We start from the raw sequence: 26,315 nt of genomic DNA, 5'->3' as shown, positions 1-26,315 counted from the left end.
ATGGCACCTGGGTTCTAAGAGCAAAGGTCCCGAGAGAAGCAGAGAGCCAGATGAAAGCTTTTTTTTTTTTTTTTAATTTTTAATTTTTTGGCTATGTTGGGTCTTCGTTGCTGACAGCGGGCTTCTCAGTGAGGTGGTTTCTCCTGTTGCAGAGCACGAGCTCTAGGCACGCAGGCTTCAGTAGTTGCAGCGCGTGGGCTCAGTATCTGCGGTACACGGGATCTAGGGTGCATGGGCTTCAGTAGTTGTGGTGTGCAGGCTTTGTTGCTCTGCGGCATGTGGGATCTTCCTGGAGCAGGGCTCGAATCTGTGTCCTCTGCACTGGCAGGCAGATTCTTAACCACTGTGCCACCAGGGCAGTCCTGAAAGCCTTTTATGATTTAGTCTGGGAAGTTACACAGCACCACTTTTGCTGCATTCTATCAATGAGAATCAAATTATTCAGGCCAGCCCATATTCAGGGAGAGGGAAATTAGACTCCAACTCTTAATGAAGAAGTGTCAAAGAATTTGCAAATATGATTTACAACCACTATTCCTCTCTCACTGAGGAAGACAGAAAATGCTGTCGTGATCCGATCAGCAGGGTTCTAAAGGATAAAAGAGAGTACACACCAACAAAGGAAACAATTGTGTGCAATGATTGTTTCATTAAAGCACTCAAAGGTAGTTTACTGTCTAACCAAGACTGTTCTCCTAACCTTTGCATGAGAACAGCTCTTTCCCCTCTGTCCCTAACCCCAGCTACCAAAGCCATCAGCTGGCCAATGTTGCCATGTTTGCTGGAGAGTGACCTTTATTCAATCCCTGCCTTTCTCTCATTACTATGTAAACTCTTTGCTGGTAGACGTATCATACATGGCTCTGCTATCTGGCTATTCACTTTCTTAGCCTACTCCCTGAAATCTTAGAATTCAAAAGGACTGAAGACTTGTGTAATTCCAAGTTTCGCCTTGCCATGCTCATGTCTAATGGGGCTCAGAGTACCTGATGGTCATGATATTTTGTATCCTTTGTGCCTAAATTGCCTCTTGAAGTTATTTATAACTGCTACAAGTTTATTTTTAAATGTTGAGCAAAGCACTACAAAAACAATCAAAAGAAATTACCCAAAAAAGGTCATCACAGGTCTGAGTGATGTGACTAAGTTCTGAGATCAGTGGAAAATGTGCAGAGTGATGCAGGCTACTTCCAGGCCTGGCCATAAAACTCCTTATCTATCCTGCTCTCTTTCCCTTCTGTGGAATTCTTGCAGGCCAAATATTGAATATGATAGAATTATAAGGAAGCATTACAAGACAGAAGAAAACTAGGTTCATGAATGGCCATGTCAAGAAAACTTGTCCCCCACTGACTGTATTAGACTATGGTACCATGTCAAAGAGAAATACAATTTAATTTAATTAAGACGCTGAGATTTCAAAAATTATCAGTTAGAGCATCACATTCACTGACTATCATCTCTCCCAGTTATTTTGGTAGACTAGGAATACAGTACAGTCTGATACATGGGAATTGAGGGGCAGATGTTCTTCCAAAACCCAGGAATAATCAACTGGATAAAGTAAAGAGGCAAGAAATAATACATGAACACTTCTAGTGATGATCTTTAAGTAAGAACTATAAAATTGCTCAATAATGTATATTACCATTCTGGAGGTGAAGAAAGAGCAACCTATCTCACAGAAGAAGAGCAAGGGAAAGAAAAGAAAGGCTATGAGCATCTCGTTAAGACCCAGAGCAGAGTTTATATAATTGATCCCCCTCAAGGTTGCTGGGAGTAGAAGTGGAAGATGCTCTGTGGGAATGGTTCCCAGGTTATCATATTTCCAAAGTGGAAGGAGAAACAGAATCCCCTGTAACTTCCACCTAAGTCCAGTCCTTGACTTCTTGTGAGTGTAGTGAAATGCATGTATGTTTGGAGGGTGAGGAGGAACTGAGCTCCACTAGAGATCAATCATTGGGGAAAAAAGTCAGCTTCCTTTGTCCCTTCCCAAATTATACCATGTCAGGGGTTCCCTACTCTGCCATTTTGTCATTTTCAGCCTATGGAAGAGAATGTCAGGGATACCATGAAACCAAGTGTAGACCAAGTATATTTTCATCCATTTGACTCGTGAGCTTTGATTAAATTATTCATAAAGCTTCTTTTTACTCTTTTGAGAACATACCTTCCTTATGTGTTGGACATTTGCACCTCTATCAATATGTTGTAAAGAGAAGTAAGCATAGATATAGATATATAGATATATAGATATAGACATAGATATACATCTTGACCATCTAATCAAAAGCAAGAATGGCTACTCTGTTCAACCTTGGAAAGTGCTGTGCATCCGTTCCAAAATGTTCCTTCCAGTTTTTAGTAGCACCACTTTCACTACAGAATTAAGACTACTAAATCCTGAATTAAATTGCTTTGCAGTTTTTCCCTGTCTTTCAAGTAAAATAGTACTTCCTACTCCTATCTGACAATCAGGATAAAATTCCAGTACACATCAAGCACTTAACCTACAATTTATTCTTACAGTAATTTTATATGGGATTTTTGGACCCGAGTCCATAGTTCAGTCATCTAATCTATTTCCTTATTTCCAATGTTTGTTTTACTGTACTGAGGGGAAAAAACACAAATGTTAATAAGAAACTTCAATCAGAAATGATTTATCAGTATTTGATGAGGCACAAAAATCACACTGGAAGTTTGACCTTGCAATGATGGATGTTTTTGTCAACTACAAAGCACAGACTATCTGTGGGCTCAAACTGTAGAGTCTACTAGCCCCCTTCTTATTAACCAACTCCCAGAACTCAGTAATTTTTAAATTCCATCATTCCTATAAAATTTTTGAACTGAAGCTTAGTTCTGGATATTTGGACACTGTGTAGTAAAGAATTAACCTTACCCCAAAAGAGGTCTGGTCTTGGCCCTCATCTCCTAGGAGGTGATCTCTAAGCTCTTGTCTTGCCTGATAAGAGTATCTTTGTTTACCTAGGGAGCCTTGTGCCACACTAGATACTCTGACAATGTGACTTACGGTAGAAACTTTGGGCGTGTAGTATCAGCTTGACCTCCAGAGGGGCTGGAGACTAAAGGCCAGCCAGGTGTCAGGAGTCAACCGTATTTTTGGGACTCAGCTCCAGTAGAAACTCTGGCCAACAAGCCTCAGGTGAGCTTCCTTGATTGGCAATATTCTGTGTGTATAGTCACACATTTTTGCCAAGAAAAATTAATTCTGTTTATGACTCCACTGGGAGATAACAACTGAAAGCTTCACACTTGGAACTTTCCTAGACTCTGCCCCATGTGTCTCTTCCCTTGACTGATTTTAATCTGTATCCTTTGACTGTAATATCCTGTAACCCGGAGTACAGTAGCTTTCAATGAGTTCTTTGAATTATTTCAGCAAGTTATTGAACCTGAGGGTGTTCTTGGGGATCCCAAACACGACATTGGTATCAGATGTGAGGGTGGTCTTGGGAGGTCCCCGAACTTGCAGTTGCTGCCAGAAGTGACAGTGGTTTTGGGAATCCCAAACTCTACAAACACCATGCCAAATGTTTCCAGAATGAACGTTTCTGATCAAGCATATTTCGCTATAAAAGGGAAAAATTACTGGCAAACTTTGATTGACTACAATGTCACTTCCTAGGATACTGCATCCCTAAAAATTCCTTGCTCTGTCTGCCACTGACTCTTTACAGTAGAATGTCCACAATCTCACAGAAACATATCATAAAATTAGTTTTCAGATAAAATAATGACTCAAAGTTTTTTTCACGATGGTTTTCACCTTGTAATTGGGAGGGATTCCTGCAAAGAACAATGGCCTCAGGATATAATTAAATTACACTTAATGGTGCAGCCAGAGACAAATGTATTGTGATAGCTGCTAGCTAATGGCATCTCATTTGCTCTCCTATACTTCCTCCACTGAAATACTCATAAAGAAAAGTCATGAAGAGGAATGTAAGTTGCAACAATAATGGAAATTAATAACTCCCAGGCTCGAGGAGGAATTTCTATTAAACAACAACGACAAAAAAGCAGTTTGAAAAAACTTAATGTGTTAGTCAAGTCTAAGTCAAGAAAACAGAAACATATCTAGGTTTTTCAAAAAGGAGAGATCTAACAAAAGGAATTGGTTACAGAGTCGATAGAAAAACAGAGAAGCAAAATACAGGAGAGTGACGCAACTCAGAAGTTGGCAAGAGCAAGAAACTCCTAGGAACGTATCATCAAGTGAAGGCTGGAATCAAGAAAGGATCTGCAAGGTGAAAGTGGATGGAGCTGTCTGTTGAAGGCTTGGGGCTTTGAAGGGGCTGGAGTCATGAAGGAGCCACAGTCCCTGCCAGAGGCAATGCCTGAAGCAGAGAGAGAGAGAGAGAGACAGAAATACCTTGGCTTCTCATTTCCTCCCATATTTCAGTCTCTCAATAGTGTCTCTCTTTCACAGAACCTAACCAGAAGCCACCTGACATGGAAATGTGGAGAAGCCAGCCTGTAAGGGTCTGCTGCCTGTAATATGGAGCAGAGCAAGGGAAGGTGAACACTAGAGCTCAAAGAAAGCAAGCAAATGCCCAGCATACTACTGGAGGCTCAGGCACAAGCTAACTTGGGGATTTAAAAACCAAAAATCTAAAAGAGAAAGAAAAAAGTGTCTGCCAATTGCCATGAGGTATCCACCACACTATCCCAGAGACAAGGAACCAACCCAACCAGGAACAAGACAGCAGCCAATATAGCATGCATACAAGTTGACCAGGGCTGTTCCACCCCATATAGGGCCTCTAAAAAAATCTTTTGAAGATTTCAAGTTCCTAGAACTGAAACATAAGCAGTGCTCAAATATCAAGACGGTGGTAAATTGCTGTCTGAAATCTTACACTGGAAGAGATGCATGCAGATTGATGCAGATGAATCTGGCAGCCGGGTTACGCATGCCAGAATCTGTGGGATTTTAGGCAATATTTTAGTGAAATAAATAATTTAAATAAATAAATTCATACATACATAAAATAACAGAACCACAAAATCCTAGAATGCTTCTACATATCCAGGAATTAATTAGCCTCCATAATGTAAATTCACAGGAGCAGGAGAAAATCCCTTCTTGGTTAGGAGAGGCACAATGAATTAATAGTTACTGGATTCTAGATATCTGGATAGGAGCTATACACATTCATTGTCATTCAGCCAAATACCACAAAGGGGGATGCTCTTAGCACTCGACTGGACAGTGAGAGAGGATAAGGGGAATTTACAATGAGCCTGGATTTGAACGGTATCACTTAGTGGTAAGTGAAAAAAGTGGGTCCTGACAAAAAATTGAGGATATCAGACAACAGGAATATTAACTTGAAAGGGCAGGAGATAATCATACTTCCTTAAACCTATGCTACATGTTACAAAGACAACTTTTGGAAAGAAAGCATTGGTTGTTGTCAAAGAAAATGTTAAAAAACCTTACAGTTTGTAACAAGAAGAAAAAAAAAGTGAGATGATAGGAACGCTGGCTGAAATAACAAAGGACAGAGAACTGGATGAGACAGACATAGGCTCAGATGAAGAGGGAAGTAGCTGAGAGAGAGAAAGACATCAAGAGTTAGAAAAATGTAATGATAAAATTTTAATTCACAGCACAATCAAGAAAGAAAAGGTTTAACGCTGCAGGAAAGGAAATCAGTGATGAGCAACACAGATTTGAGAAGGATTCACTGAAGATAGGAAAAAATAGGCAAAAGATGATATTAAAGAAAGAGAAGGTCAGTATGAAGACAAGAGCATAAAGACTTACATTCCTGAAGAAAATCAGTGTTCCTGAAGAAGAAACAAAGAAAATAATGCAGTAATTGGTGGTACAGCAGAAGAAAATGGTCTTCAATTGCTGAGTACAAAGTATGATTAATGAATAGATACTCATATCTGACATATTCTGGTGCAAGTTTTGAATTTGGGAAAAAAAAGAAAAATGTTCCTTGGCAGATAAAACAGGTTACCTAGGAAAGAATAAGAATCTAACCAGTCTCATATTGCCCCCATACCAATAATTCCAGAAAGCAAATAACAGCATCCATGCAATTTTGAGAGGAAAAAGTTTGGGAGTTAAAAATGCTATTTCAGGTGAATTTGCTATTATAATAGATGCTGTAGATCTCTCACTTCAAGACAGAAATACTCATTCTATCAACTGCTGCGGGAGTGCTGGGTGCTGAGGCCTCATAGCTGCATGTCTCTCTAGAAATTGTCTTCAGCAGGTGGGAACCCAAGATTACACTCCTCCAGAGGGCAGACCACCCACATAACTGGTCCATGCAGATGCATGAAGGTCTGGCCCCTTGTTTCCAAATTTGGGGCAACTCTGAAGGACCATCCCATCTCCAGAGCTTTCCATGAGATTGGCTGAAGACTTTGTTGCACCTGCCTGCAAGTTCATCTGTCCCTGCCCATCCTGCTTCCCTCACTACCCTACAACTCTTAACCTCTGATATATAGATCTTTGTCTCAGAGTCTGTTTCCGGGGAGCCTGCCCCAAGACAATATTCATTTAACAAAAGGGAAAGACTTATCCCTGTACTAACTGAAGAATGAAAATAAATAGCTTAAGAAAGAAAAGTAGTGGTATAATGCTCTGAATTTAAACACTGAACTAGTTAATCATACAGTTATTGTTGGAAACAGGCTTACAAAAGAGAATGAAAACAAAAAAAATAATTTTTGAAAGAGATGAGATATAAATTAAATATGTATCTAGCAATGATGGTCTGGCTCTGAAATTCCAGATTACATGTTCTAAGACTGGGAGGTATGGAAGGAAGGGCTGGAGAAAGAAAAGGGGTCTACATTTCTTAGTTTACGTAGGTAGCAGTTGAGGTTGAAGGAGTCAAAGGATACTACATATTGCCTGAATTGAATAAGTAAGTAACTACAAGATAACTATAAACTTAAATATGATTCTGACATGCTTAGAGGCACAAAAGTTGAAAAAATTAAAATACCCACTTTTGTTGAAGGTGATGAAACCTGTTTATTACCATATACTGTCAGGAGACATACACATTGATAAAGTCTTTCTGGAGATACATCTATCACTTCCAGTTATATGGCAATCTTTCAATGTAAATGCTTACTCTGGAGTATAAAGATGCATGGAAAGTTTATTGAAGCATTTTTTTCTGAGTGAAAAATTGGAATAACCTAAAACTTATCAGTCTGAAAGCTGTGAATTGTTATTATTTATACAATGGGGTATTATGAAACTATTAAAAATGACCCAAATCTATTTAAAGGTACTACTATAAACTGATCTCCATGATATCAATGAATTAAAAAAACAGTTATAGTACAATGTATACTATATAAATACATTTACGTATAAACCTTCATATAAAAAAACCTACATATTTGACATGTTCATATATCCACCTAAAAGCATAGAAAGGAACTGGAAGGATAATTACTGAAGTGATAAAATTTCCTTTGGGAGAAAAATGAAACTGACAGGCTTTGTGAGACTGAGTGGGGCAATTTGTTTTATCTACATTTTTGGAATTTTTCACAATGGTAATGTATTTATGCATTACTTATATATTCCAAAATGTATAAAAAGAACATTTTTTCATAATCAGAAAAGGCTTGATTATTTAATAGCTAATGTTAATAGTATTGGCTGAATACTTTGAAGTAATGTATAGATCTTTCCAGCACAGAATATATCAAAATAAATTCTTGATGGATTAAAGAGTTAAATAAAATGGAACTATGAAAAAAATTTTTAAACAAATTTAAAAATATGTGTATATTAAAGAAAAAAGTAGAATTTAACAAAGAAAAGAAACCAAAAAAAAAAAGCCTTCAAAATAAATGGTGAATTTAAGGAAAAAAAAAAACATATCTGCCCATTTACAATTAATAAGAACAGGGCATCTATTGTAATTGCATCACAGCTGTGACTCTGAGCATCTTGGTAGCCAAAATAAACAATCAAAAACAGAACAACAGTAGCAGTAACAAAACCAACAAAACAATGGAACTAGAATTCCCATTCTTCATAAGTTAAAAAAGCCAACAGTACTTCAGGGGAAGTGAAACATTTACTTTGAAATATATTTCTGAAATCTGAAGACATAACACCAAGACACAAGTCAATGTAAATGGCTTCATAGTGGAGGACAAGACAGTTCAGTACATTTATGTAGCTTTCATGGTCTGAGTTGAACCAGGAATAAGTTTTAATGTTTCTAGCAGAATAGATGACCTGAATGTCCTTTCAACAATCCTCCATAAAAAAAAAACAATTATTTCAACTGGGCTTTTGATCAAATTTGCGAAGTGGGCTCTTTATATCATACTGTGTTTGGGAATATAAACCATACATATGAGTATCACATGAGTAGCAGCAATTATCAGGAAAAATAGTTCAAAGGAGGGAGAGGTCACTTTCTATTGGAATAACAGGGATAAACTATATGCTGGAGCTATGCTTTGAATAAGGCTTTCGAGAATTTGGAAGGTTTTCAGAGGTTGAAGTTTGGGGGATGGGAGTAAGTGATGCATGCCTAGGAGTGGGATAGCCGTAATAAAAAGTACACTAGACTTGAAGTTAAGAGATCTGGGTGATAGACTGACAGTCTATGATAGGCATGAATGAAATAGCTGAGCTGAGAAAGTAGAAGGAAAGTTTGGTAGAATACTAAAGTAGATCTGCTGAATTGAAGCAGAAGACAAAAGAGTTGAGGGTGGGTTGATGTGGACCATGAAGTGATAGCAGTCAGTATGCTATTTTCTACTATGCTTCCAGATTCCACACAAGGTTCCAGGGAAATGGGCAAGAATAGCATATTCTTTGTAAATAAGCTGTAAAGAGGCTTCAAAATCATTTAGTCAACTCATTGATTTCAAAGAAGAATCTAAGGTCCACATCCACAGAAGTAAAACAAATCACTCAAGTTGACAATGTTGGAGGCAAAGCCAGACTTACAATCCAGCAGTCTGATTTTAACTTATAGGTTATTGCTAAGCCTTTTACATTGAGGATTTCCCTCCTGTAATGTTTCTTTTATGAAGCCAGAACCATGCTGAAAAGATGCTAGCCTATTGGATGATGAGGGAGATCCTAGATGTTCCTGATCCAGCGAAGCTCTGAGCAGAACTCATTATAATTTTTAGTCTTTAAGTTTTGAGGTTGTTTGTTACACAGCAATAATACCTGTAACAATGGAGAGACATGACTAGTATATTTTCTAGGCTTCTTTTCTAACAAAATCTGTTCTCCCTCATTCCTATTTTCTCTTATCCCAGCAAGCTATTACACCAAGAGGCTGATTGCCCTATTACTACTTGCTCTCCCCAGAGCACTCCCTACTTCGCAATCCCACTATCTCAACTGCACGTTATCTATCCTTTTCTCACCTAGGTTACACATTGTGTAAAAATGGAAACATGACAAGTAGATGCTATTCTTCGCTAATAAAAGCATAGCAGGAAGAAGATTGGTCCTGCTCCATCTCATTACCACAATCATTAGCCAGCACACAGGTGAGTAATTACCAGATGTTGGATATTCCTCAGATTTCTCCTCTCTCAGAATGTAAGACGAGGATGCGCGGCCATGGGTCACTGATGGTCTTCAGCAAGTAGCCCTTCTGACCTTCCCTCCTCTGTATCCCACCTTATCCCTCTCCCTTCATCCGTGGTACCTGTGAGGATGGACCCCTGATCATACCAAGTGCTGTAGGCAGACCTAGTGCTTACACGGCCTATGTAGTTATCATTACTTCAGCCTAGAAGAGTTTGTCAAAAGTTCCCTTGGGGTCACATCATGGGTTGATTTGGGGGATAGAGAGGGAAAGGAAGGCAGGAGTTGACACTTTCTTGTATTTCATATGTTAGAGTTCCTCTACAAATAAAATGTTTGAAAACCACAACCCTAAAATTCAGCTCCCCAAAACTCTCAAAGAACTGAACAAAGCCAAATTTTTTGAAGGAAATCACTCCTTCCTAGGGAGCTGCACACGGTGCCATGGGTCCAGGGGCAACCCAACTTGAACAAGCAAAGGGATGTTGTTTCACAGAGGTCGGTTTATGACTATCCTCCTATCCCTAGGATGGCTTAATAATTTTCATTTTCTGAGAAAATGGTTTTGTAAGATATCAACAGGTTTAAATAATATTATCTCACATATGGGGGAGGAAAGGATTGGGAGTTTGGGATTAGCAGATGCAAACTATCATATATAGAATGGATAAACCACAAGGTCCTACTGTACAGCACAGGGAACTATAGTCGATATCCAGGAATAAACCATAATGGAAAAGAATATGAAAAATAATGTGTATGTATATGTTATAACTGAATCACTATGCTGTACAGCAGAAATTAATACAACATTGTAAATCAACTATACTTCAATAAAAAATATTACCGCACACATATTAACTCAAAAATAGCATCAGTGACTCTGATTATACACTCACAAGAATTTGAAAGAAGTTTAGATGTTCACCAGGCAATTTCAGGGAGCATGGTTAGGTGGCATTTTGACTGCTATTGTTTGGTTCTAGGGAAAGAACTTTAAACATTTGAAAGAGCTTCTCTCAAAATGTAGAACTGAATATGAAAAGCATCTGGGATCCTGAGTTAACTTTATAGACAAATCAAAATAGCTCAGTTAGGAACAAATTAGTTACACCCCATCAGCAACAAAATTCCACTTGTCATTGGAGGTGTGCTTAATATTAGGGTTCAACAATACCCTGTAACTAGCATTAGCTGACTTCCTCACCATCAGCTGACTTTATGACTTCATGCATAAAAACTGATTCATGAAACAGGATTTCACCTTGGCTGATTTTAGTAGGGTGTTCATATAATTTACATACAAATTAGGGTAATTGTGAGAGTAAAAGCAGGCTCCACTAATAATTACTCCATGACAACATAAAATGGGATTGTCCTGGGCAAACCTGGATGCACAGTCTCCCTAAATTTGGGGAATATACGTAATAAGAAAGGCCTCTGCACTAAAAAAATATCCCCACAATTTCTTGTCACACTCTTCCCTATAAGAGTGCCGTTACAGAGAATCCTTTTAACATGCAATACCTTCAAGGAGAACAGAACTTGTTTTTTGTTTGTTTGTTTGTTTATTTTACCAGTTTCTCCTTAATGTAAATACAAATATGAATTTCTTCCTTTTTGACAACTGGCAAAAATCAAAGCACTGAATAAAGAAGAATCTTTTAAAGGGAAGGGAAAGAAGTGGAACAACATCACTAGGCCCTATTTTAGGAGGACTGGACTGGTAAAGTGCCCTTATTGGGAAACCACAATAGAGCTAGGTTTCTGACTCCAATCAGAGAACCTAAAAAGGGATATAAGGAGTATAGAAAGTAAACTCCATTTAGGGTAAAAACTCTTCTCAAGTTATCCCAGGCAATCTTTCTTATATTAAGCTTTACTCACCCCATATTCAGTACTGACACAGACAAAAGAGTGCTGAAGTGGAAAACCTAGGGAAAAAGCAACTGAGGTTTATTGTATTTGATAGTTTACTGTACTGGATACAGCCGACCTAGAAAGCTGAAACATGAAAAAATAATAAAAATTAAAATAATTAAATTCATATTGTCAGTGGTGAATCTCTAATGAATTAACCTGCTATGATACCGATTTCTTAAAGAGGTCCTCTAAAGTGGTATTTTTTTGAGTTAACGCTGCTGCTAGATTCTGAGGTGGTAGAGAGTGTGGGTGAGATGTAGGGGGAATAAGAAGTGGAGTCCTGGAGCTTACTGTAGAAGCTACATTAGACAGCTCCATTCCCACACATATGCCAACTTTGATGGAAACTCATACAGATTGGTTAAAAATTCAACAAATTGGATTCAGGTGGGGTACTTCAATAGGCATTTACATATAAGCAAAGGTCTGGTGTCCATATTTAGTTTCTACCCTCTTCCTCTGGGTACAGCATGATTTGAATTGGCTTTAGCTCATTTTGTTAAATAAACATTTTATTTTGAAATACTTTTAGAGTTACAGAAAATTGCAAAGGGAGTAGGGAGAATCCCTATATACCCCACACCCTGTTTCTCCTATTACTAACATCTTATATTACTATGGTACATTTTTCACAATTGATGAACCAATTGTATTTACTAAATTTATTCAGATTTTCTTGTTTTTTACCCAATGTCCCTTTTCTGTTCCAGGATCCCATCCAGGACACCATACGACGGGTAGTCATCATGCCTCCTTAGACTCCTCTTGGCTATAACAATCTTTCAGACTTTCCGTTTTTGATGACCTTGACAGTTTTGAGGAGTACCGGTCAGGTATTTTATAGATTATCCCACACTTGGGATTTGTCTGATTTTTTTTTCTGATGATTGAACTGGGGTTATAGTTTGGGGCAGGAAGATCACAGTAAAGTGCCATTCTCATCACATCACATCAAGGGTGCGTACTATCAACATAACTAATCATTGTTGATGTTAACCTTGATCAGGGGGCTGACATAGTGTTTGTCACATTTCTCCACTGCAAGCTACTCTTTTTTTCTCCTCTCTTTCCATACTGTACTCTTTGGAAGCTATTCATTAGGTGTAGCCTATACTCAAGAAATGAAGAATTATGTTCTACCTCCTTGAGGTAAAGGAGCTACACAAATTATTTGGAATTCTGCACAGAAGATTTGTCTATTCTCCCTCATTTATTTGTTCGTTCCCTCAGTCTTTCATATCAGTATGGACTCGTGGATATTTATTTTATACTTTGGGTTATAATGTAACATTTATTTATTTTATTGCTCAAATTGTTCCAGCTTTGGCCATTGGGAGCTCTTTCAGCTGATTTCTGTGCCCCTTTAACATACCCCATCATTGTGGTTAGTTTTGTTTGAGCAATTCCTTACTCTCTGGCACTACAAGATGCTTCAGGTTTATCTTCTTGTGTGTTTCCTGCCCCAGCCCTAGAATCAGTCATTTCTCCAAGGATCTCTGGTTCCTTTTTTTGGTGAATGGTATTAGAAACCAAGATCTGAATTTCTAAATTTGTTTTGAAGGAAATTTTAAGAGAGTCTTTTCAGTTGACATGTTACAAGCAGAATTTACATTGCCTGGTTGTTTTTATATTTATTAAAGAAATACAATTTTAGGATGCATGGTGAAGTTGGAAAATAACTCTTTGGATCCTAAGAAGTGAAAAATTATTGAGGATTTTAAGGGGAGTTTTAATTTCATTTTAATATATCCAAAGAGGAATTTGAGAAGTTGAATAAGGATTGAAGAGAAGAGGGGGCAAAGAAGATGTCTGGGAAATGGCATGCAGGTGTTTTATTGATTGGTTGACTGATTTTACTAATATGTTGTTGGCCTATGCAATATTTGAAAAAAATGAAACATACTTCTTCAGTTGAAGGTAAATCCTGAGCCTCCCATAGGGTGAGAAAGTGATGTTTCTATTCCTAAGTTCTAGTGTTTCTATGGCAGCACCAGGATTTTTAAAGATTAGACCTGAGTCCCAAATTGGATGCAAAAGTAGTAGGACACATTTATTTGATTGAGAAGACATTCATTTATCTTTATCAAATATGTAAGCAGGGGATTTATGAGTCATCTTTACATTTTTACTGGTTGTATAACCATGGAGAAGTTGTTTGGTCTCTCTAGATTCATTTCCTCATCTGCAAAAATGTAGGAACAATAATACCTACTTCTGTGAGGATTAAAAAGTAAACTGGAATGCATAAAAACTTAGCAAAATACATAGCAGAAAATAAATGCTAATAGATGCTTGTTATCTTTCAATGAATGAAGGGAGGCTTTTGGTCCCATTGGTCTCTAGTATGCCAGAGCATCATAGAAACTACTGTTGATCTGGAGCACCATGGTAGGAGATTTAAGCATAGGTGAGATGAACCCCAACACCCCAATTTTTCCATTAATGAAGCCCCCTTTAGGTGGGAGGAGGGGGGGGCTAAGGGGAATGCACCCTAGAAAAATCACATTTCATTGTGTAGTCAAAACATTTCCAAAATAATCGGGAATCTGACATGAAAGTCTGGGTATTAACTCAGTGCCCTTTTTTTCCCTCCCCTTCAGAGGTAGAACAGATCCCTAAGATTAGTTTATCACTTTCACTTGCCTAATACAGTATCCCTAGAGACACATTTTCACAGTCCGGAAGGAGACCCATTACTACACTGCAGTGAGGTGGGGGACGGAGTAGAAGACAAGAGGGAGGTTCTTTGTCACTAACTGCCTGATTGATTGCAAACAATCATGGTGCCGTTAGGATTCCAGAGTGTGTTCATTAAAAAGATGATTATGTTCTTTATGACCAAGGTAATTTTAGTTTGAGTTTTACAATAAGGCATTTGCGCAATTCCATCCCCCTTGAAACCACCTTAGCTGAGAAGTCTTACTGTGTTAAGAACCACAAGACTGCTAAAGAAGAAAGGTCTTTAATATTTAATAATGGGCAAGCTGTAGCTTTTAAGCACATGCTGTCATCGTGTCTAAACGCAGGCACTATAACCCCGGAGACCAAATAACACGTGGCTGCTAGTCTTTCCCCTTTTCTTTGTAAAGTATTTCTGTAAAAGTGTGCCCCATCATAAGGCTTAAGACACTGCCCAGAAGTAAGGTGGAGTGGAAGGTGCGTGGTCTAGGAGTAATAGAGCTAATTAATCTCTATTCTAGCAATACTCTAATCTTGCAAATTGGGTAAGATACTTCCTGATATAGTTTTCAAATTTTGAAATGCTGTAATCAGGACTCAAACTCCAAAAAAATAGCTGTCAACCCCAAATCCAATCCTCTTTTCAATATGCTACCTTGCCACTATTTTATAGCTATTTAAATTTTTTGCTGCTTCATCCAAAACACTTCATCTTTTCCTCTGTTCGTGTGCTCGTCATGCACAGACAGTAGATTCGTTATTTATACATGACAAAGATAGTCTTTGCTTGCCTTGATAGTTCGACCATTTTGCATAGTACTCATTATATGGTAAGTGCTCAATTATTGCTCATTGAATTGATGATCCTTATGCTTTTAACTCTTTTCTGAAATGTTTAAAATTAAAATTTGTCTTTACTCCCACCAAGGATATAGTATGCATTGTGGCTCTCCACACACACTTGCTGTGCTTCATTTTCTCTCTATCACTAATCCTCAGCTGCTTGAGTAACCCTTGTTTTTTCAGGTCACAACCTGAATCTGGGGAGGACTTTTAGTCAGGTGCGTAAGAGTAGCAATTATGACAATACTCACTCGGTTGGAGCACCCCACCCAAAGAGTGGCGAGGACCTCAAGCCTTCCTCTATTCAAGTCCCCTTCATCCCCACCGGCGCAATCAGTATAAGCTCATGACTTCCTATTGGCCTTTACAATTTCCCTATGCATCTGTGGGTACCACATTTTCTGGCTTTATAGGGCTTTAATTATCAGTTGTTGCATTGGGGTTTGTTATCATCTTTACTCCCAATATGGACCCAGTGTCACCGGGTCCTTTGTTGCTCTATACCCCCCACCTCAACACACACAGACAAACAGACACACACACACACACACAAGGACTGTGTTCTCAATTGGGAGGACTCTCTTACCACCAGGATTTTAGCTCTTTTAATTAAGAGCTTCCTTTCCCAATTTTATGCACACCTCATCCTCCTCTAGATATACAGATCAGCTCTCTCAGGACAAGTTAGGAGATTTGAGAATGACATCTGATACTTCACCCCAAGCTGGTATCCCTTGCCAGTACCTGGGCATGGAACTTGGGTGCATCTATTAGCTCTATGATTCCCTACTTCAAAGGGTGTCAACTGGCCTTTTTCAGGACCCTCACTCATCCAGAGGATGAAAATAACCTTTGATACCAGTCATGTTTGCGCCTTAAACTTAAGGTCTAAGGACGAGGCCATCAGTCCAAAGTCCCTTGCAGTTTCTTTTCCTATGGCTCCTCAGGAGATTACTCAAAATGACTCCTATTGCTCTGTCTAGATATGAGCAAATTCTATAGAGTCGGGCATGCATATCTGCTCTCCAAGCCCACACTCTCCAAAATGTTCTCTGCAAGACGTGTTTCATTTTCGCTAAATCACTTTACCAAAGAACTGCACAGTACATGTTTTCAAAACTCAAGCTCAGATTTGCACAGTTATATTTTCTTCGGAGAATATTTTAAGAAGGTTTTTAAGCTATTTAGATGTAACCTGAAATATCAAAACTCTTCCATGCCTTTAAAAACTACTTGTAGTGTTCATCTCAACTCTAAAAATCAGAAGCTTACTGCTAGATGTAAAGATTTACAGGCTATTTCTGCCATTTTCTCTGAAACGAATTCCTCTCCTCTTTCCACCCTCCAACCATCGATCCTTGGCCTCAGTCCCTTCATTTTTTGAATGAAAGATTTTCATATAACCTCTTCCAAGAGTCCAGAGGGAAACCACTGACAAGCCAAAGAAATCTGAATGGGGAACATGGAACATGTCACTATGATTAAGGCTTCTTATTAATGGTGGAGGAAAACCTCAGCAAGCGAGACATAAAAAACTAATCAGTTTAGCAGAGGTCCCATTACTGGTCTCTCTGTGATCATACAAACACACTTTGGGAGTGTTCGCTAACTGTTTTCTGTTGCTCTCCCTCTATTTTCTGTGACATATAAATGCATAGGGCCTGACACTGACCAACAGCAATTTACAATAGATAGAGTAGTCCCTCTGCCTAGTAGGCATGAAGAGGGGCAGAGATGGTTCTTCAATCATGGTGAACCACCTCCCTACAGGAGGAGGTGGAAAATTAATATGGGGACCAGACCTTTACCTATATCTGAATATTTATTAATACAACAGATATCTGTGCCACCCCAACGCTTCTGGAGAGCAAATCCACACCTTCCCAAGATACTGATTGCAATGTTTTTCAATGTTGGGTGCTTGCCAGTTTCTCTGGTGGTTTTTCCTTGACTTTGGACTCAACTGCATAGGTTGTATATGGTTATATACAGTCAATTCTCACTATTCACGGTTCTATAAAATTGCCAGGAACTCTGAATTAGTGAGTGCTGTACCATTGCTCCTAAAACATAAGATGAGGTTTCTGAGGGCTTCTGGTCGCAATTCATCAGTGCATAACCTTTGTTTTTTCTGTTTAAAGATACCCAATATCGTATGTATTATTGATCCAGTATATTGAGCTTACGGCCAGCAGCACTATAACCCATAAATCATGTCTGAGCAAAGCTTATCCAAACACACGTCTTCTCTGTAAGGCACATCACAGCTTTCTTGTCCTTTCTTGCACATCACAGCTTTCTTGCACCTAAAGAGCACTTCAGCACTATGCTTGAGGTCCACATTCAAAGTAAAGTCACCAACAAGAAACACAAAAATATGAAAAACGCGGCACTAAATAAATTGTGAAAAGGAGACATTTATAGTATGAGAGCTAAAACAAGAAGGCAGAGAGTCATCTTGTTCAACCTCAGCTGAGAATGTGAGTTTCAACAGGTTCAAATAGTTCACCACTCTGCACATGTCCATGAATGACTGTGCAAGTCTCAGAATTATTGATTTGGGGGCTACAAATAAATTTTAGTGAGTAGGTAAATTTGCAAATACAGAATCTGTGAATAATGAGGACCGCCTGTATATTAATTGTGTAAATGTGAGATTACAATTTTCAACCAAGTACATCCAGTGCTGTTTGAAGCCGAGAGAATGTGAGCAAACAAAAGCTAGCCCAGGAGAACACATTTACAGCTTCATTGCTATCAAGAGCCAAGGAAGAAAAATCCATACCTATAGTGGTTAATAATAAAGGTTTGTACTTAAATTCAAGCCTCATGCATTTACTGCTTAGCTCATTCATTAATTTTCTCCACTCTGCAAAATATAGGTGAACTAAAGCAACCATTGAAAGATGAGTGGCCTTGAATATGTCACAATAGTGATAATATTTATCACTTAATGGTTGCTTATTATATCAAGAATTATTATGCTAATCACTGTAATCATTTAATTTGTACAATGATCCTGTGGGACAAGTATTATCATCCCCATTTTACATTAGAGGAATTCATTCCTTAGAGACATGCAAAAATGCAATGAGGTCATATAGTTAGTAAACAAAATATCCCGGATTGAAACCTAGGTGTTCCTGATTCTAAAAACCAATATTTTAAACCAGCATTCTCGAAGTCAGCATCATGTGGGAACATGTCAGAAATGCAAATCATCAGGTACAGTGTCAAACCTACTGAAATAGAAACTCTGGGGGTGAGGCCCAGAAATCTGTGTTTGAAAAAGCCCACAAGGAGATTCCAATGCATGCTAGAGTTTGAGAACCAATACTTTAAACCACTATTTAATTGTATTTAATTTTACGTATCACATTGTGCTAATTACCAAAAATTAATATATTATTAAAATTAAGTTTATAAGAATAGATATACTACATTTTAACAGATATATTGGAGGATAATCGCCACACAATAAACTGAACATATTTAAAGTGTATAATTTGAAAAGTTTTGACATGTACATACCCATGAATGTACCACCACAATTGAGATGGTGAACTTATCCATCACTCCCAAAGTTTCCTCATCCTCTAGGTAAACCCTTCCCTTCTATCAAGGCCCCATCTCTCTCTCCCCAAGTAACCATTCATCTGCTTTCTGTCACTAAAGATTTGTTTGCATTTTCTAGAGTATGAATATGCAAATGAAGTCATGCAAGATGTATTATTTTTGCCTAACTTCTTTCCCTCAACATAATTAGTTTGAAGTCCATCCACCTTGATGTTTGTATCAATATTTTATTTCCTTTATTGCAGAGTGGTATTTTATTAAATGGACATTCTAAAATTTATCTATTCCTTTCATTTTTTTTTAAGATTTGTTTTATTTATTTTTTGGCTGCATTGGGTCTTCATTGCTGCACATGGGCTTTCTCTGGTTGTGGCGAGTGGGGGCTACTCTTTGTTGCAGTGCGTGGGTTTCTCATTGCAGTGGCTTCTCTTGTTGCGGAGCACAGGCTCTAGGCACGCAGGCTTCAGTAGTTGTGGTGTGTGGGCTCAGTAGTTGTGGCACTCGAGCTCTAAAGCACAGGCTCAGTAGTTGTGGTGCACGGGCTTAGTAAATCCGCAGCATGTGGGATCTTCCCAGCCCAGGGATCGAAGCTGGATCGAACCCATGTCCCCTGCATCGCAGGCAGATTCTTAACCACTGCGCCACCAGGGAAGTCCTATTCATTTCTTGATGGATGTCTTAGTTGTCTCCATTTTTTGGCTGTTACAAGTAAAACAGTTATGAGAATTTGAGTACAAGTCTATATAGGAATTTGTGCTTTCTTTTATCTTGGCTGGATCGTATGGTAGGTGTATATTTAACTTTTCAAGAAACTGCCAACTGTTTTCCAAAATGGTAGTGTTATTTTACATTCCTACCAGCAATTAGGAGAATTCCAGTTGCTCTACATTCTTACTAACACTCAATACAGTTAGCTGGGTTGTTTCATTTTGTTTTTAATTTTAGTGATTCTAATGTTTGTACCAGTAGTACCATTGTAGTATTAATTCACATTTCCCTAATAAGTAATGACAATGATCTTTTTATTTGCTTATTTGCCATTGGTATATTTTCTTTGGTAAGTGTCAGTTTAAAACTTTGCTCATTTTTATAAAACTTTTGTTTTGAAATTTTTTTTTTTTGGCTGCATTGGGTCTACGTTGCTGTGTGGGCTTTCTCTAGTTGCAGTGAGTGGTGGCTACTCTTCGTTGCCGTGTGTGAGCTTCTCATTACAGTGGCTTCACTTGTTGTGGAGCACAGGCTCTAGGCACACAGCACACGGGCTCAGTAGTTGTGGTGCATGGGCTTAGTTGCTCTGTGGCATGTGGGATCTTCCCAGACCAGGGATCAAACCCATGTCCCCTGAATTGGCAGGTGGATTCTCAACCACTGTGCCACCAGGGAAGTCCCTGAAATAATTTTAAATTTACAGAATTGTAAAGCGTACAGAGAGTTCCTATATACCTTTCACTCTTACTCAGCTTTCCCTAATGTTAACATCTTATATAACTGTAACACATTAAAATAAAAATAAATATTAAATACAAAAAAATAAAATATTAAAAATAAAAATATAACATTGGTACAATACTATTAGCCAAAATGCTGACTTTTTCCAGATTTCACTTAGTTCCTCCACTAATTTCCTTTTGGTTTTCCAGCTTCCAGTTCAAGATACCTCATCTCACTTAATTGGTATGTTTCTTTAGTCTCCTCCCATCTGTAGCTGTTTCTCAGTCTTTCCTGGTTTTTCATGACCATGGCACTTTTGAAGAGGACAGGTCAGATATTTTGTAGAATGTTCCTTGATTTGCATTTGTCTATTATTTTCTGATGATTTCATTGGGGTTGCACGTTTGGGGAACAAATGCTAGAGATACGAAGTGCCCTTCTCATCACATCACATCAGGGGTACACGATATCAGTATGAATCATCACTGGCATTGTTAACCTGGACCACTTAGTTAAGGTGATATCTGCAAGTTTTCTCCTCTGTAAAGTTATTCTTTTTCCCTTTGTATGCTGTATTAGCTAGAAACAAGTTACCAGGTCCAGCTCACACTCAAGCTGAGGGGAATTAAGCTCCATCTCATGGAGAGAGGCATAGCTAAGAATGTGTGGCCATATGTTAAAATAACCACAGTAATTCATAAAGATAATTATTTTTATACAATTTATATATAAGAATTAATAAATAATAAATATTATGGGGAAGATATATGAAGCTTGAATATCGCCTTTTTTTTTTTTGGTCTGTATCGGGTCTTAGTTGAGGCATGCGAGATCTTTTCGTTGCGGCAAGTGGGCTTCTCTCTAGTTGTGGTGTGCGGGCTTCTCTCTAGTTGTGGTGTGCAGGTTTTCTCTTCTCTAGTTGTGGAGCACAGGCTCCAGGGTGTGTGGGCTCTGTAGTTTTCGGCATGCAGGCTCTCCAATTGAGGCATGAGGGCTCAGTATTTGCGGTACGTGGGCTTAGGCGCCCCGCACATGTGTGATCTTAGTTCCCAGACTGGGGATTGAAACCACATCCCCTGCATTCCAGGATGGATCCTTTACCACTGGACCATCAGGGAAGTCCTTTGTCTTTCTCTTTAAATATTCGCTCACTAACGTTAGCCTTGATTAGTGGCTCTTTCCTACAGCAATTTTTACTGTGTTATGCCAGTGGTGATTTTCTATTTGCCTCATTCCTTCTACACTTATTGAGTTTTTAAAATTTTTATTTATTTATTTATTGAATTTATTTTTTTTTTTTTATTGGCTGTGTTGGGTCTTCGTTGCTGCACACGGGCTTTCTCTAGTTGCTGAGAGCGTGGGCTGCTCTTCATTGTGGTGCTTGGGCTTCTCATGGTGGCTTCCCTTGTTGCGGAGCACGGGCTCTAGGCGAGTGGGCTTCAGTAGTTGCAGCACATGGGCTCAATAGTTGTGGCTCACAGGCTCTAGAGCACAGGCTCAATAGTTGTGGCGCACGGGCTTAGTTGCTCTGCGGCATGTGGTATCTTCCTGGGGCAGGGCTCGAACCTGTGTCGCCTGCATTGGCAGGCAGATTCTTAAACACTGCGCCACCTAGGAAGTCCTCTTCTACATTTGTTATTTGCAATTCTCCAGTAAGGGAGATCTCTCTCTTCTTCTCTATTCATTTACTTACTCTATCATTAATCTTTGAGTATCATTTAAGCCACATATATTTATTTTATTCTTTGGGTTATAGTTCAATACTATGTTATATTATTTATTTTGTTGCTCAAATTGTTCCAGATTTGGCCATTAGGGGATCTTTCAGGTTGGCTCTTGTGTCCCTCTGACATGCTTTTGTTTGTTTGTTTTGTGAGTATTCCCTTGCTTTCTGAGACGAGATAAGTTCCAAACTGATCTTGTATTTCTCCTGCCCCAATTCTACTATCACCAATTTCTCCAAGATGCCTTGGTTTCTTTTACTGGAGAGTATTATTTAGAAACCAAGATCTGAGCACTGAGTATGCACCTTATTCCTGGTGCGTCATGGCTACCAGACCTTTTTAGTAGACAGAGCTAGAAAATATACGTATGTATGCTGGCCGTATATACACACACATATATACTTATTTCTGTGTTTAAATATATGTGTGAGTATAGAAATAGAAGTTCATACTGATATCTCCAATTTTAATCCAGAACTGCAAGGTTCATTTTGGCCTTCTCCCTTTGTCTATTTGTAGCTTCTCTGACAGTGAGAAACCTAGCTCCCATTATCCACAGTTTATTTACTTATTTGTTTAACCACAGCATACATTCAACCAGTTTCAAAATAGCACACCCTCATGTGAAACACATTTACCAACTAGAATCCAGTATTTATATATGATTCTTTTTGTTTTTAGCCTTATAATAACCAATCAAAACACAGCCTGGTTGATATTTTTATATTCACATATAGAAATGTTCACTCTTTGTGCTCTACATTTCTATGAGGTTTGACAAATACATGAAGTCATATAGCAATTACCACAATAGCATATAGAACAGTTACATCACCCAAAAAACTCCCTTGCACTTGCTCATTTTTAACTGGGTTGTTCATTTTCTTATTATTATGTTTTGAGCATATATTTTGGATTCAAGTCCTTTAATAGAGATGTGCCTTGAACTTATTTTCCCCCAGTCTGTTGTTGTCTGCTTTTCCATTCTCTTAAAAGAATCTTTCTAAAAGTAGATTTTAATTTTGATGAAATTTAATTTATCAATTATTTATTTTATAGGTCACGCTTTTGATATCATATTTAAGAAATTTTTGCTTAGTCCAAGGTCACAGAGATTTTCTCTAATGTTTCTTTAGAAGTTTTACAGTTTTAGGTTTTACATTTAGGTCTGGGAATATATATATATATTAGCTTATCCTATTCTTTCGGCACCATTTATTTACAAGAGTACCTTTTTTTACTGAATTGCCTTTGTATTTTTTTCAAAAATTTGTTGTCAAAATATGTATGGGTCTATATATGAATTCACTGTCTTATTCCACTGATCTAATTGTCTATCTTGATACCAGCACCACACCATCTTGACTAGTATAGCTTTATAATAAATCTTGAAATGAGATAGTGTTAGCCCTCTAATTTTTCTTCTTTTCAAAGAGGTTTTGCCTATTCTAAATCTTTTAAATTACCATATGAATTTTAGGATTAGCTGGTAAATTTCTACAAAATGGTCCACTGAGATTTTGATAGGGACCTTATTGAATCTATAGATTAATTTGGGGAGGGTGGAAATGTTAATATGAGTCTTTCAATATATAAACAGGATATAGCTCTCTATTTATTTAGGTCTCTAATTTCTCTCAGCAACATTTTATAGTTTTCAGTGTATAGGTCTTACAAACTTTTGACTGATTTGGAAGTATTTAATATTTTATGCTTTTTAAATGATATTATTTTAAAAATTCTAATTATTCACTGCTAGTGTATAGAAATAAAATTGATTCATATATACTGATCTTGTATTCTACAACTTACTAAATTCACTTTTTAGCTTTACTAGATTTTTAATAGATTCTATTGGACTTTCTACATAGATGATCATGTTTTCTGTGAATACAGTTTCAGTTTTTCCTTTTCAATATGTACGCCTTCTATTTCTTTTTCTTCTCTGATTTCACAGCCTGGAAACTTCAGTGCAGATTTAGATAGAATGGTGAAAGAATGAGGCACGAGATAGATGGGCCCCAGGCTGAGAAGCTGGAGTTGGTCCTCTGTGGACAGATACTCCAAAATAGCAGGAGGGAGGAGAAGACGAGCCCTACCCAGATAAGAGATAAAAGACCACATATTCCTCATTCTTGAAGTCAAGGAGACTGTCCCAACTACGCATGCACAGAAAGGCTCCTTGAAGGTCAAAAAGGGTGGGGTTGCCACCCCATAGTAGGTGATGTCAACCAACCCATAGGCCTCTTTGCTATAATCTATCTTGACTAAGAGATGCACATGCACACAGGGGAGGATCCTGAGATAAACAAATACAGGCTCAGAACCAGGCAAAGGAAGATGATTGGCCAAAGGAAACCAGGAAGAAATGCTCCATATAAGTGATTCAACTACCATGAGGGCACAACTGTATCTGAGTCTGCCCATGTGTCTATCCACACGTACCCTTTTTCCTCCTGATAAACACTTTACTTGTTTCACTACTTTCTATCTCTATATGTGGAAATTCATTTCTACACATCTGATGGGCCAAGGCCTTGTCACTGGCTACTGGCCCCTGGTGGTCTAGTGGGTAGGATTCAGTGCTCTCACTGCTGTGGCCTGACTTCAGTCTCTGGCTGGGAACCGAAATCTTGCTTCAAGCCACTTCAGGCTGAGGCCACCCAAGATCAAGAAAACATTCTGTCTTTTTCCTGATGGTAAGGGAAAAGAAGTTAATATTTCACCATTAAATATGATGTTAGTTGTAGATTATTCATAGATGCCCTTAATCAGGTTGAAGATTCTTTCTATTCCTAATTTTCTGAGAGTTTTATCAGGAATGGACATTAGATTTTGTTAAATGCTTTTATGCGTCTATCTATATGCTTTTTATATTTTTAGCTTGCTAATACAGTGAATTCTATTAATTAATTTTCAAATATTAAACTAGCCTTGCATTCCTTGGATATACCTAACTTGGTCATGCTGTACTATAATTTTTATATATTGTTGAATTCTATTTCCTAAAATTTTATTTAGAACATTTACATCTATGTTTATGTAGAGTTTGGGTCTGTTGTTTTTTGTTGATTTGTTTTTGTTTTTCTTGCAGTGTCTTTGTCTGGTTTTGGTATTACAGTAATACTAGAAACATACTAGAAACATTGCCCTCCTCTTAAATATTCTGGAAGAGTTTGTGTATGATTGGTTTTACTTCTTCACTATATATTTGATAGAATTAACCAGTGAAACCATCTGGGCCTTAAGTTTTCTTTGTGGTAAGGTTTTGCATCACAAATTCAATTTATTTAATATATACAGAGCTATTCAGGTTATATTTTTCTTCTTGAATAAACTTTAGTAGTTTGTGTCTTTCAATGAATTTTTCCATTTCATCTAAATCATCAAAATTATAGGTATAAAGTTGTTTGCAATATTCCTTTATCATTCTTTAAAAATCTGTAGATTATAGAGTGATCTAACTGCTCTCATTTCTGATATTGGTAATTTGTGTCTTCATATTTTTTTCCTGAACAGGCTGGCTAGAGTTTTATCAATTTTATTGATCTCCAAAAACCTTTTGGTTTCATCCATTTTCTCTATTGTTTCTGTTTTCTAGTTTATTGATTTCTCTTCTGATATTTATATAATTCCTTTCTTCTATTTATATTGAGTTTTTTGTTCCTTTTCTAATATTTTAAGGTGGAAACTGAAGTCACAGATTTGAAAATGTTTTGTCTTCTAATATATGCATATTGTACTATAAGTGTCCTCCTCAGTGCTGTTTTAGTGGAATTCAAAAAATTTGTGTATGTTTTGTTTTCATTTTCATTCAATTCAACTCTCTTTTTATGTCTTTTTTGAACCATGGGTTCTTTTGAAGTGTGTTATTTTGTTTCCAAATATTTGGGGTTATTCCAGAGATCTCTCTGATATTGATTTCTAATTTAATTCCCTTGTGGTCAGAGAATATGCTTTATCTGCATTGAAACTTTTTAAATTTATTGAGACTTATTTTATGGCCCGGAAAATAATTTACCTTGATAAATGTTCAATGTGCACTTAAAAGTAATACTATTACTTGGAAACAATTTGATCTTTTTTTTTTTTTTCTTTTCCTTTTTTTTATTTATAGTGCAACTCCAGAGCAGTGATCAGTCTAAGGCTAATTATTCCCCACTGAGTCAAGATCTTCCTCAGTACATAAAATTCCATGAATTATAAATTTTCCAGTCTGACTGATGGTAGCAGGCACTATTCTTGGCCCTATGTGAACACCAGGCATTGTTCTAATTCTTTTGGAGGGTGATTGACCAGTCTGGGATAGTTTCCTCACACACATGTGATCATCGGTATTCTGCTGAATAATTGGGAATGACCCTCTGTAAATCTCTGAAGTTCTCTTTCTACCCATTTCTCTATCCTCTGGTATTGTGTCTTCTGAGCTTTATCTGTCTCCATGTACACAGAGAGTTGGATTCTTCTCTAAAATTCTCTAAAGTTCAGAGTCTGCCAAGCTCTATCTCAGTTTCCCTTCTCTTTAAACCCAGAAACTCTCTGAAGGCAGTAAATTGAGGAAA

Source organism: Hippopotamus amphibius, chromosome X, assembly GCF_030028045.1.
Source record: "Hippopotamus amphibius kiboko isolate mHipAmp2 chromosome X, mHipAmp2.hap2, whole genome shotgun sequence".
NCBI classification, from domain to species: Eukaryota; Metazoa; Chordata; class Mammalia; order Artiodactyla; family Hippopotamidae; genus Hippopotamus; species Hippopotamus amphibius.
This window is presented reverse-complemented; position numbering follows the sequence as displayed.